Source organism: Hippocampus comes, unplaced genomic scaffold (assembly GCF_001891065.2).
Source record: "Hippocampus comes isolate QL1 unplaced genomic scaffold, H_comes_QL1_v1.1 scaffold272, whole genome shotgun sequence".
Taxonomy (NCBI): Eukaryota; Metazoa; Chordata; class Actinopteri; order Syngnathiformes; family Syngnathidae; genus Hippocampus; species Hippocampus comes.
The window spans coordinates 135,224-145,808 of record NW_017805876.1 but is presented as its reverse complement, the minus strand read 5'-3'; the positions used below and the strand labels follow the sequence as shown (position 1 = coordinate 145,808).

The 10,585-nt window shown below is 40.8% G+C and overlaps 1 long non-coding RNA gene across 1 annotated transcript in view; it reads right to left on the bottom strand.

Moving 5' to 3' along the window:
* Positions 1–10,577, bottom strand: part of LOC109527132 (uncharacterized) — a 29,145-nt gene extending 18,568 nt beyond the window's left edge. The window contains exons 1-4 of the long non-coding RNA XR_002170477.1: positions 10,445–10,577; positions 7,748–7,826; positions 7,341–7,579; positions 6,978–7,113 (exon numbers count right to left, since the gene is read on the bottom strand). This is a non-coding gene — a long non-coding RNA (uncharacterized LOC109527132). The remainder of the gene's footprint in view (positions 1–6,977; positions 7,114–7,340; positions 7,580–7,747; positions 7,827–10,444) is intronic.
* Positions 10,578–10,585: the final 8 nt, after the last annotated feature.

The following is a 10,585-nucleotide window of genomic DNA, read 5'->3' as shown; positions in this document are numbered from 1 at the left end:
AGATAGATAGATAGATAGATAGATAGATAGATAGATAGACAACATGTAATATGTGCCATAGTGCTGGGCGATACCGCACAATGATACGGTACAGAGAGCTGGACTCCGCCCAACACTTGCTGCGACGTTTAACCAGCAAGTGCAACTTAGCATAACATAGAGAAAAATCCCGACTAAAGACCTTCTGTGGTCAACCGACCAGATGGGACTTTTAACGCTGATAGCTTGTCCTTCCATCTGTCCGAGCGGTTTGTATGACAGGCCTGTTTCCATTCGAGAAACTCATTGTCAAACATAACTGAGCGCGACAGACTATTTCAAAAATGCTGGTGTAAAAGGACTGCTGTTGGAACCAATTTTCAACATTTTCTCAGAAACATAATCCGCTCTGCTATTTTCCAAGGTTAATACCGGCGTCCTTTGTATGCACTTAGTTTGTAGTCATTTTCAAGGAAACTGCATTTCTTTTCAAAGGCAGTGCATTGACAACAGCATGAGAGACAACTTCAAGGAGAACGTCCAAGCCAGCGCTCACTTTAATTAGATCTGTACCATTTAAAGGAGGATTACAAGTAGGGGGACTTGATTTTGTGTCAGGATTATTCAAAAGATGGGGCTTTTCCCTGACACCCAGGTCATTCCATGATTGCGATGACTACGTATGTTGAGGTTCTATCGCCAATTGCACTGGTCAAGGAAAAAGTTGCGACAAGATTTCCCAAACAGTTTACACTGATGCCTGAAATATATTTTTTGGTCAGCTCTGAGCAGAGACCACACGTAACGCGAAGCAAATGACAGCTATGTGACAGTTATGTGAGGGTGGAATTAATTGCGAGACGTGGCTCCGCACCGTCTTCATTAACCAGTCCATCGTCAGCTGACGTTTTACTCCACCGCAACATGTTTCAACTCCAGAAAATGCGAGTGGCCTCCATGCTGGAGGAAAGCGGCACAGCGTAACCAAAAATGCATAAATGTGTACTGCGCATGTCACTATGGCAGAATAACTTCAGAGAAACAATGGCCGAGCAAAAACACACACACAACCAACATTGGTGGCAACAGGGGATATATTTAACAGCTGCCTGCGCTGTGACATAGTCGTGTCTGACACTCAATATCGGCACCAAAAGACACCACGGACACGCTAAAGAAATCTAAAATTAAATGTCTCAAGTGACAAAAGAAAAAGCCCCATGACTTAAAGTAGGTTGACCCACTTTGCAGTAGTTACACCGTGGAATAAATAGACAGTAGTTCATTTGGACGTCATGTATAAGTTACGTGTTTGCGACAAGTGAATGATTTATGGCATGGGGGTCCAATAGTTGTCTCAAATGGCGTCTGTGCGACCTGTCCACTATTTCAAAGTTAAAAGACAAACATCCATTTGGGAGACGCCATTGTGCCTCGCTCTTGCTGTGTCAAGCCACTTGACGCCTTGTCAGCTTCTGTGCAAACGTGGCGCAAACTTGTCACCGCCACCTTCAAGCCGAGTATGTTAATGTGCACACATTGGGGGGGCGTCATGGCTTGTTTTTTTTTTCGTCTGAGTTTGTCTGTAAACGAATAATACCTCATGAGGTTCAGAACATGTTAGAATTACATGCAATTTTGTGTATCGCCTTTCAGTCCACTAGATTAATGCTAATGCTATATAGCATCTACACTACAATGCTTCATTTCATCACTTTACGCAGCACAGTGAACACAGACGGTGGTCGGGTGGACGTGCGTAGAGTGACGAGTGCTGTATTGATGAGCTAAGAGAGGAGCTGAGCTGTCTGTTTTATGCCTCCAATTGACCAAGGCAGGAACATCAGAAGGAAGAGCAATTCAGTTGATGCATGCAGTGTGATTAAAAAAAAAAAATAAAAATAATAATAATTTTTTTTTTTTTTACTTATTTGTAATTCTATTATGTCTTTCCTGTATATTTTTCTAAAATACAACATTAATATTGAGTGTTATATGTCCCTCGTTACCACACATTAAAACGATTTTTGTTTTAATGTCTTCCCCCAAATGTGTAAGACATCTAGGGTTGGATGGAAGACCAAAAGCACACAAACGTGGATGAGAATGGAAAGGCCTGCAGAGTGAGAGCTAGAGTCCTAGTCTCAGTCACATAAAAAGTACTTGGAAAAAGCTGAAATCTGAACTTCTGAAAAGAGTTTTAATTCCTGTAAAATAAATAAATAAATAAATAAGCGGCAGTCGTCCTTGCAAAAGGATGAGCAACAAAATATTCAGGAAGGCTTTTTTTTTTTTAAATGGTCCAAGGCCATGTTTTCAATTTGTTTTCTATTAACAAACTACTTCGAATTAATTACCACATTTACTATTTACCCTACGTTTAAAACCCTACTGAGAATATTCCGGTGGTACAAATGTGGCAATTTCAATTAATTTCCCCAAGCTGTAACCTTACCTACCTTACACAAAGAATTCAAGGTTTCCAACAATAATAGTGGATTAGAAATCAAAAACTAAACTCAACCTTCTGTTCTATTATGAATTTGCTGACAGAGTGGCCATGAATGATCCTTCTGTGTGATAAAAAAAAACGAATTTCATGGAAACTTTTCTGCATTTATCGCAGTTCTGCTTAAATTAGCTGAAAAGTATCCCACCGACTGTATAGGTTTCTCTTTACATAGCAACAGTCGGGCATCAATTTTCTTTCGCTCCAAGTCAACAAATATCAGGTAGTCTGATGTGTCTAAAACATTATCGTGAGGCTTGTGCTGTGCTGTGGGGTGCGCTTGAATCGATTTTTTTTCCACCGCGATCTGCTCAGAAAATGGTCAAGCCGACAATCGCAACGATTGTTATGATCGCAAATCCACAGGTCAAAGTTGATACTACGATGGACAGCTATTTGAGGGAAGAGGAAATGATAAATATGATGATTCTTTCCCTAGCTGCGCCTTTTCCCCTTCCCAAAGTAACTTTCCAAAGACGTTTGTTTTTTTTACTCATTTTGCTCCCTCCTGGGTTTCATTTTAGCTGTAACCTATCACGTGACCGAGAAGCACACCTTGACCTCCGTCAAGAGTGACATACTGTAGACGGATGTTACAAAGAATCCGGCAATTTTTCAAAATAAAACATCCTGAAGATTGCGAAATGAATAAAACAGAAGTAATGTACGTTATTTATTCTCTCTGCGCGGCCCGGTAACAAATGACTCACCGACCGGTACCGGGCCCCATTTCCACTCGTATGAATATTTCGCTCTCTACTTTTATGACTTTTCGTGATCGGTTTTCTTTTAATTTCACTTTAGCGCTGCTAATGGAGCCTGTACATGCAATAGCAATGAAATTTTCAACACTGACCAAAGAGAGCTCCAAAATCTTTGCTGCAGTTTTTGGTTTCTTCTTTTCATAACTACCAGTGGACCAATAGTGATTTATTTTCAACAAAACTCTTGATTGGACTGAAGCGGATATTATGCAAAATGTATCATGCTTAATTAATCTCTACTGCCGCAAGGGGGGGCCTTGCAATGTAAGCATATTAAATCATAGGTCACACTGCCATGCAGAACCAGTTGTGGTTTAGAGATTAATAACAGACGGGCGGCTGGGAGCCGTGCATTAATCCATGTTTTTTAATTCATTTATTATTATTGATATTGGATTAGCATCGCGTGTGTTTGGATTGAAAATCTTTGTCGATTTATATTCGCTCTCATTAGAAGTGTTGCTTGCAAAGCGAGTGATCCATGTTTGTTGCTGTATTTAAAATCAGTCTACCTGGTAGGAACAGCGATTTAACAGCGTAATATGGAGGAGCACAAGGGGCATGTGTAGCCCCAATTTTGGGGGTGCTGAAGCAGTCCTAAAGGAAAATCAAGCACCCACAAAATTTGAGCCAAGTTCCTTTCCTATATTCACATTTACTGAACATTTTGACCGATTTCACTGTCCAAAATAATGTCTCATGTTCCAAAAGTATAGTTGACAAGGATGTCTAGAATATCACGATCCTTTAGAAATTATCTCAAAAAAATATATATTTTTTACACTCTTATGGCATTTTCTTGGGTCTTTTCAAACGAAAGTTCTCATTCACAAGTAAAAATATATTTTTGAAAGGGCTATATATGATTTAAAGAAGCAATTTTCAACATGGACTCGGATCACTTGCCCCTCTGCCCAAGCACAGTTCAGTTGTATTTAACTTTTTTTTGTACAAAACATTTGCATTTAATATCCGGACCTTTTCGTTTCCAGTCATTTCCCCCAAAAATATTTATTTATTTAGGTTATGCAGAATACATTTTATGTGAGTCATGATTCCAAGAGCGCAGTGTTTAAGTTACAGTGGTTTACAATGATGTACTGTTTCGGAAAAAAAACCAAAAAAAACTCTTACTACTATGCGTTAATGTTGTTCATGGCGGTGGTACTTGGAAAGTTGAGTATTTTTTAAGGTTCTACAGGTATTTAGTGTAAAAAAAAAAAGTGTTGAGAACACACTGGGTTTGTACCTTTTTGAATGATGTGCCATCTTGTGGCTAAATCCAGTTAGCACAGTATTTTAACGGCTTGGCAAAAAGACATTCAATGACATTGAAGTGTCACTAATTTCTTGCCGTTTAATGACTCTCCTGCCTCTTAAAGACTTTCCCGGACACATCGTTCAGCATCAAATTAACCACACACTGAAGGAATAAAGTGATCACAATCACAGTGCAGGACGGAGCTATACAAAGCCTTCTTTGCCTCATGCCCTTTTTTTTTTCCTCCTCATACTAAAGAAACGGAATACAAATGAGCCTCACCCAGCCACGAGGCCCCACACACGCTTTCACACTCCTGCTTTCATTATTTATGTAACACACTGGCTGCAATCGTGCAGAGGTGCGAAACGTGTCAGTCCGGGATACTAATCTGCCTCATTGCCCGTTTGACGTTCATGCTGATTCCTCCATGCTGAGAGATGATTGACTGCTGCGCACAACCTCATTTGTAAACGTTGTCATGGAAACGCTATCCTCCCCAGTGACGGAATAAGACATGCTTGTCTCGTAAAAGCGCTGATAATCAGACATTTACGTGTCCTGCTGAATTGTAGTTGTCTCCTTTTTAAGTCCTTCATGTTAATTGCGTTGCAGTCATTGTTATTCTCAAAAGGCAGATACTGATGCCGAAATAGCTTTGGGTGACAAATGACTAGCCTGCATAGGCACTAATCTGTTGGAATGAGTTAAGGGGCTTTATTTAGAGGAAAGTAGTATCGCTTTGCCATTATCTTTAGCGTCTTGGTGCCAAGGAACTATGTTGAAGTGGGCCGAGGCGCTTCATTTAGACAACCGTAGTGCTTTTCCGCCATTTTGTGTCAGCTTGATGCCAAGTATCTTTGTTGAAGTGTGTTGGGAGCGCTTCACAGAGACAAAAGTTTTGTTTTGCTACCATCTTGTGGCATCATGGTGCCATGGAATTATGTTGAAGTGGATTGAGGACGCTCATTTTGGCAAAAATACTGCATTGCCTCCGTGGAGTGCAATCTCTCTGCCAAGGAACTATGTTCAAGTGAGTTGTGGTGCTTCTTTGACACTACATGATTCCTTTGCCATCACCTGTAGCATCCTGGTGATAATAAGAGATGTTTAAGTGAGTTTCGATGCTTCATTTAGATCAAATTATATGTTGAAGTGGGCCGAGGCGCTTCATTTAGACAACTGTAGTGCTTTGCCGCCATCTTGTGACGTCTTGGTGACAAGGAACTATGTCATCAATTAACTGTAGATTTTCCCTATTCATTGTGGTGCTTCGTACCTGACATTGTTTTGGATTATTTTGTGATGTTTTCATCCAACACTGTTTTTTTTTTTTTTTTTTATTCATGAAAAGGCAAAAATAAAAGTCGGTCATATCAAGAGACAGACAACTCTTCAGACTCACATCCTCAGCGTCGCTGAGTGGGAAGTGAGCCCACGCTGCCAGCACGGAGGTCAGTCGAGCGAACCACTGCAGCGTTTGGCGACTTAATCAGCCAATTATCATAAAACTTTGTCAAGGGATGGTGCACGGGTCAAGGAAGAAGCCCATTACATATACAGCAGGTGTGTGCGCGCAGTTGAGGCAATGAGAATGTGCGTGCTTGTGTGCGGCACCCACTTTGTCACTTTGCAATGATTTACCACTGCCACCTAGAGGACTGGAATGGAACAGCATCACTTGGCATAATTACCCCCCACCTCCACCACCCACCCACACATACTCTATCAATCAGTATCTGTCCATCCATTCGCATTTGATTTCATCATAAATACACGCCAACTTTGAAAATATAATTACCATTCAAGAAAAAGTAAAACATATTTTTAGCCCTTGTTAGATGAACATTGTAAAGCAACTGATGGAGGCCTCGGTAAAGAGATTTATAGTGTGTGTGTATAGATCTGAGAGCATACAATTGCACCGATTGAATTTTCACAGATTTGCTGACAACTTTCCCCACTACATTTAGTCACATGAACATCATCCGGCACATGGAGCTTTGGCTGATCACACCATTTAATTTTGATTCCTCATTAATGTCCACAGTTTTGCGAATATTGCCATTAAAAAATCGCCATACATAAAATCTAGGTCTAAGTATCCCTAAATTCTATTTAATATTACAAAGATGACAGAATATGCTCACAATCAATGATGAGGAGATTATACTTTGATGTGATTTTCAGTCATCACAGCCCTCTGAGGGAAAACCATAACGACAGTGTGACTAAAATGATTTTGATGCAAACGATTCCCTGCAGCAAAGCCATTAAGAGCAAATGGCCATTCCTCATTGTGAATTAATAAAGACAACGTGTCAGAGAGAGTCGTTCGTTTAGGTGTAAAACTGCTTTGATTATCGAATGACACGTGTCAATAATACTTTCTGGCTTCAAGCATCAAGTGATCATCAATCAGCCAAGTCTGCAACACACGCGTCAACGCAATAAACGTACTCACCGTTGATGTTATCCCAAATGTTTAAAGTTCCTCTTTGAAATATTCCCTCCAGGAGCTGTAGCAAGTCGCTCGTTGGTCTCACTCGTCCCTTAATGGAGTTTCCACAGACGTGCAACTTTATCACAGAGGATGATGGCTGTAAGAAGAAGAGAACACAGGTCACCACACGCAGCAGGCTTCCACTTTCTTTGCAGCCTAAGAGACCGCTCTTAACAGCCCTAAAGAGCCACACTTAGTAGTCCTAAAAGTGAGTGTGGTAAACAGTCATAACACACACCAGGAGACTGGCATGTAATCCAAAGAAAACAATGTGGTGATCATCGAACAGAGCTGATTATGACTAACTTCTAAAGATGTCAAAACCTTTTTTCACAGAGTGCTTGTGTTGAAAGACGCCGGATGAGCTTTGTTAACTTGAGAGAGCTGCATTATTCAGATGAGGCCACAGTGGAGTGTCATGTAAAGCCTGCTCGCTCATCCAGGAGCCATCAGATTACACGGATGGAAGATCACTTTCCCCTTGCACAAAGGAACAGATAAGGAGCACTCCTGTTGCTGGGTTGCTGCCCACCTGAGAAACTTCAGTGGGCTTGAGATAGCACCTGGAAAATTGCTAAACTATTCAGGAAGCCAGAAAGAAGGGAAGTGGCCTGTTGTTTAAACCACTACTGAACAGTGGTCGTCTTGCCATCTGCATCTCTATTCTACTTGTCCTCTGCTCTATTTGCACAACAGCAGGTGAAATGTTCAAACATAAATTCCTTCTTAACTGGACTGGTTGGGATCCCTCAGGGTTGACGAGTGGCATTCAAAGGGGTGCGCCAATAGATCATGGGAGCAGGGATCCACCTGAGGAGGCATTCCAGAGCAATACATTCTCATGAGCACTAATAAGATGTCAAAATAAAAGTTCATGCCAAAGCTTTCAGCTAAAAATCACACTGTGGTTTGATCTTCAAAATGTTAACAAAAGATGATTATTGGAGTACACTACAAAACTTTTTTTGTTATCATGTGTTGTCCATGCTTATCATACAGCGTTTGTCCTCATCAGGCTTGGGGGCGAGTTGGAAACTTTCCAAGTTCCATGACTGTCATAATTTACTTGATGTTGTGTTGGTCTTTGGCCACTTCATTAGGAACACTCTCACATCATCCGAAACAAGATGAGTTTAAAACATGATGCCTTAACAAGTTAAGAATGTTCAGTTTTTATTGACAGTGTCAGAGGTACCAATTTAACAATATTTTTTGATAAATTGTTGTCGTGTAGATCTGCGCTGCATCATACTGTTCTTTATATTTACATTCATTGATGTTTTTTTTCATCTCATGTAGCTACATAACTAAAATTTAAATCATTTGTCATAGAATTTGACAACATATTGTAGAACAATTGTGGCTACGTCATTTCCACTAGAACGCTAGCACCATCTAGTGCTCAATAAGTTAACTACAGGCCTTTCCAAACTTCCATTTTCCGTTCCGCTTTACCCTCACAAGGGTCGCGGCGTGTGCTGGAGCCTATCCCAGCCGTCTTCAGGCAGTAGGTTGGGGGAAACCCTGAACCGGTTGCCAGCCAATCGCAGGGCACACAGAGACGAACAACTATCCCCGCTCACATGCCGAGGGACAATTTTGAGGGTTCAATCAGCCTGCCATGCATGTTTTTGGAATGTAGGAGGAAGCTGGAGTACCCGGAGAAAACCCACGCGAGCAGGCCAGAGCTGGAATTGAACCTGGTACCTCTGCACTGTGAGATTGACGCGCTCACTACTGGACCACCACAGGGCCACCCACCCCTTTTTCAACATTGTCGGCAAAATCAGTTATCTATTGCCTTCATGTAAAATGATTCATGATGTATGTCAGTACCCCACTTGTGGACAAAAACACCAGCAGTCGCCCACGTTGATGACCCCCCACATTCCAGAAATAAACCCTTGCATGAATAATTAATGTTTGGTCAGTGTAGTTGTAATTCATTAATTTGACCAAAGGGTGGCAGTGTGCTTCAGGAAACACTCAACTGCCAAAACAGAACATTTTGTTCCTATGAGTATGGCGGAATAAACCTGCATCTACAGAGATACTCGCGTCGATTGACACTGTTAAAGACAAGTCGTATTATTTTAACAATATATTATTGTAGTGGAGAACTGCATTGCATCGAAATGATAGGTTCGTCGTGAAGCCAAATTACACAACCAATCACCTAAATCTTCCGGCAAAAAGCAGCGGGGTACACCACGACGTCGTCGCCCATTATAAACATATTAAAAGTAAATCAATTCCTCTCTGACAGCAGTGTCAGTCACGATTGAACAATGTCATTTTACAGTTGTTTCCTTTCGCACTGGTCCCCATTAGATTGTGCACGTGCATTTAATAAAGCTTCCAGTACATTATTGCTTATTTTGTGTTTATTTTTATGACTTCAGCGTTCCATAGCCGGCTAGCTAGCTAGCTTAGCCAGACAGATGACAACTGTACTTCAGTAAAAGTACAGCAGGCAACCGATACTAAAAGAACATCAACAAAACACGACAGAATATTGTATACTGTATATTTAAAAGTAAAAAAAGTAAAGACTCTGACATGCACAAAGACAGAAAAGTAAAAATTATTTGAAACCCATGTGAAAAAATGTCCTCTTAACACAGAGGGAAACTGCATCGTTTCCCTCTTTCATGTTTATATGATTTCTATGCAAGTATTGAAATGTCATATGTTGGATTTTTGTTTTATCGTTTTTTTAAAATACCCAACTCGATGTATTATGGCTAAAAATTCCTCCTCTTCTTCTTCAGTTAGCTTGCATACAGTGGTTGTTTTGGGGTTGGGTGTTTGTGGCAAGCCGAAAGTCAAATTCTGCCAGAAATTATTGAATTGACAACAGTTTCTTCATGCGTAAAACAAAATAACAAAACAAAATAATTTAGCCAATGATAATAATTTGGCTGCAATGTCTTTTTTTCCCTAATTAGACGGATATTTTTGAACGCCAAGACCTCGCGGTTTCTAAGCTAACAAAAGCGACAGCATCTAACACTTGACTGAAATCGGGCCAAGGATGGAATATCTTGCTTCCATGGATCTGTTGCGTCATCATGTTAATGTTCCCTAGTTTCACGTTCCATCATGCTGCATGTCTATGTTTCAATGATCTCAATCAAGTCTTTTTATAATGCGTAGGCTAAGCCTATTTGGACTAATAAAGAGTAGAATGCGGTTTTCAGATGTCGGGAACAAAAGTAAAAAGTCTCATCTCAATCAAGTCTTTTTATAATGCGTAGGCTAAGACTATTTGGAATAATAAAGAGTATAATGCGGTTGGTTTTCAGATGTCGGGAACAAAAGTAAAAAGTCTAGAGAAAAAGAATGACGTGCTCAAGTCAAGTGCAGATTGCATCAAATTCACTTAAGGATAAACAGTAACGCGGTATTTGTTCGTTGTTGTCTCTCACCAATATCCAAACGTGCACAGGTTTGCGCCGGTGCACACTAAACTCGTGCAAAAAGAGCTCTGCGGCTGATTCCTGGTCTCTGAGCTCTGATTGGACGGAGGAAGTCACGTTGCCCCGGGAGCCTGTCAGTCTGATGCCGCA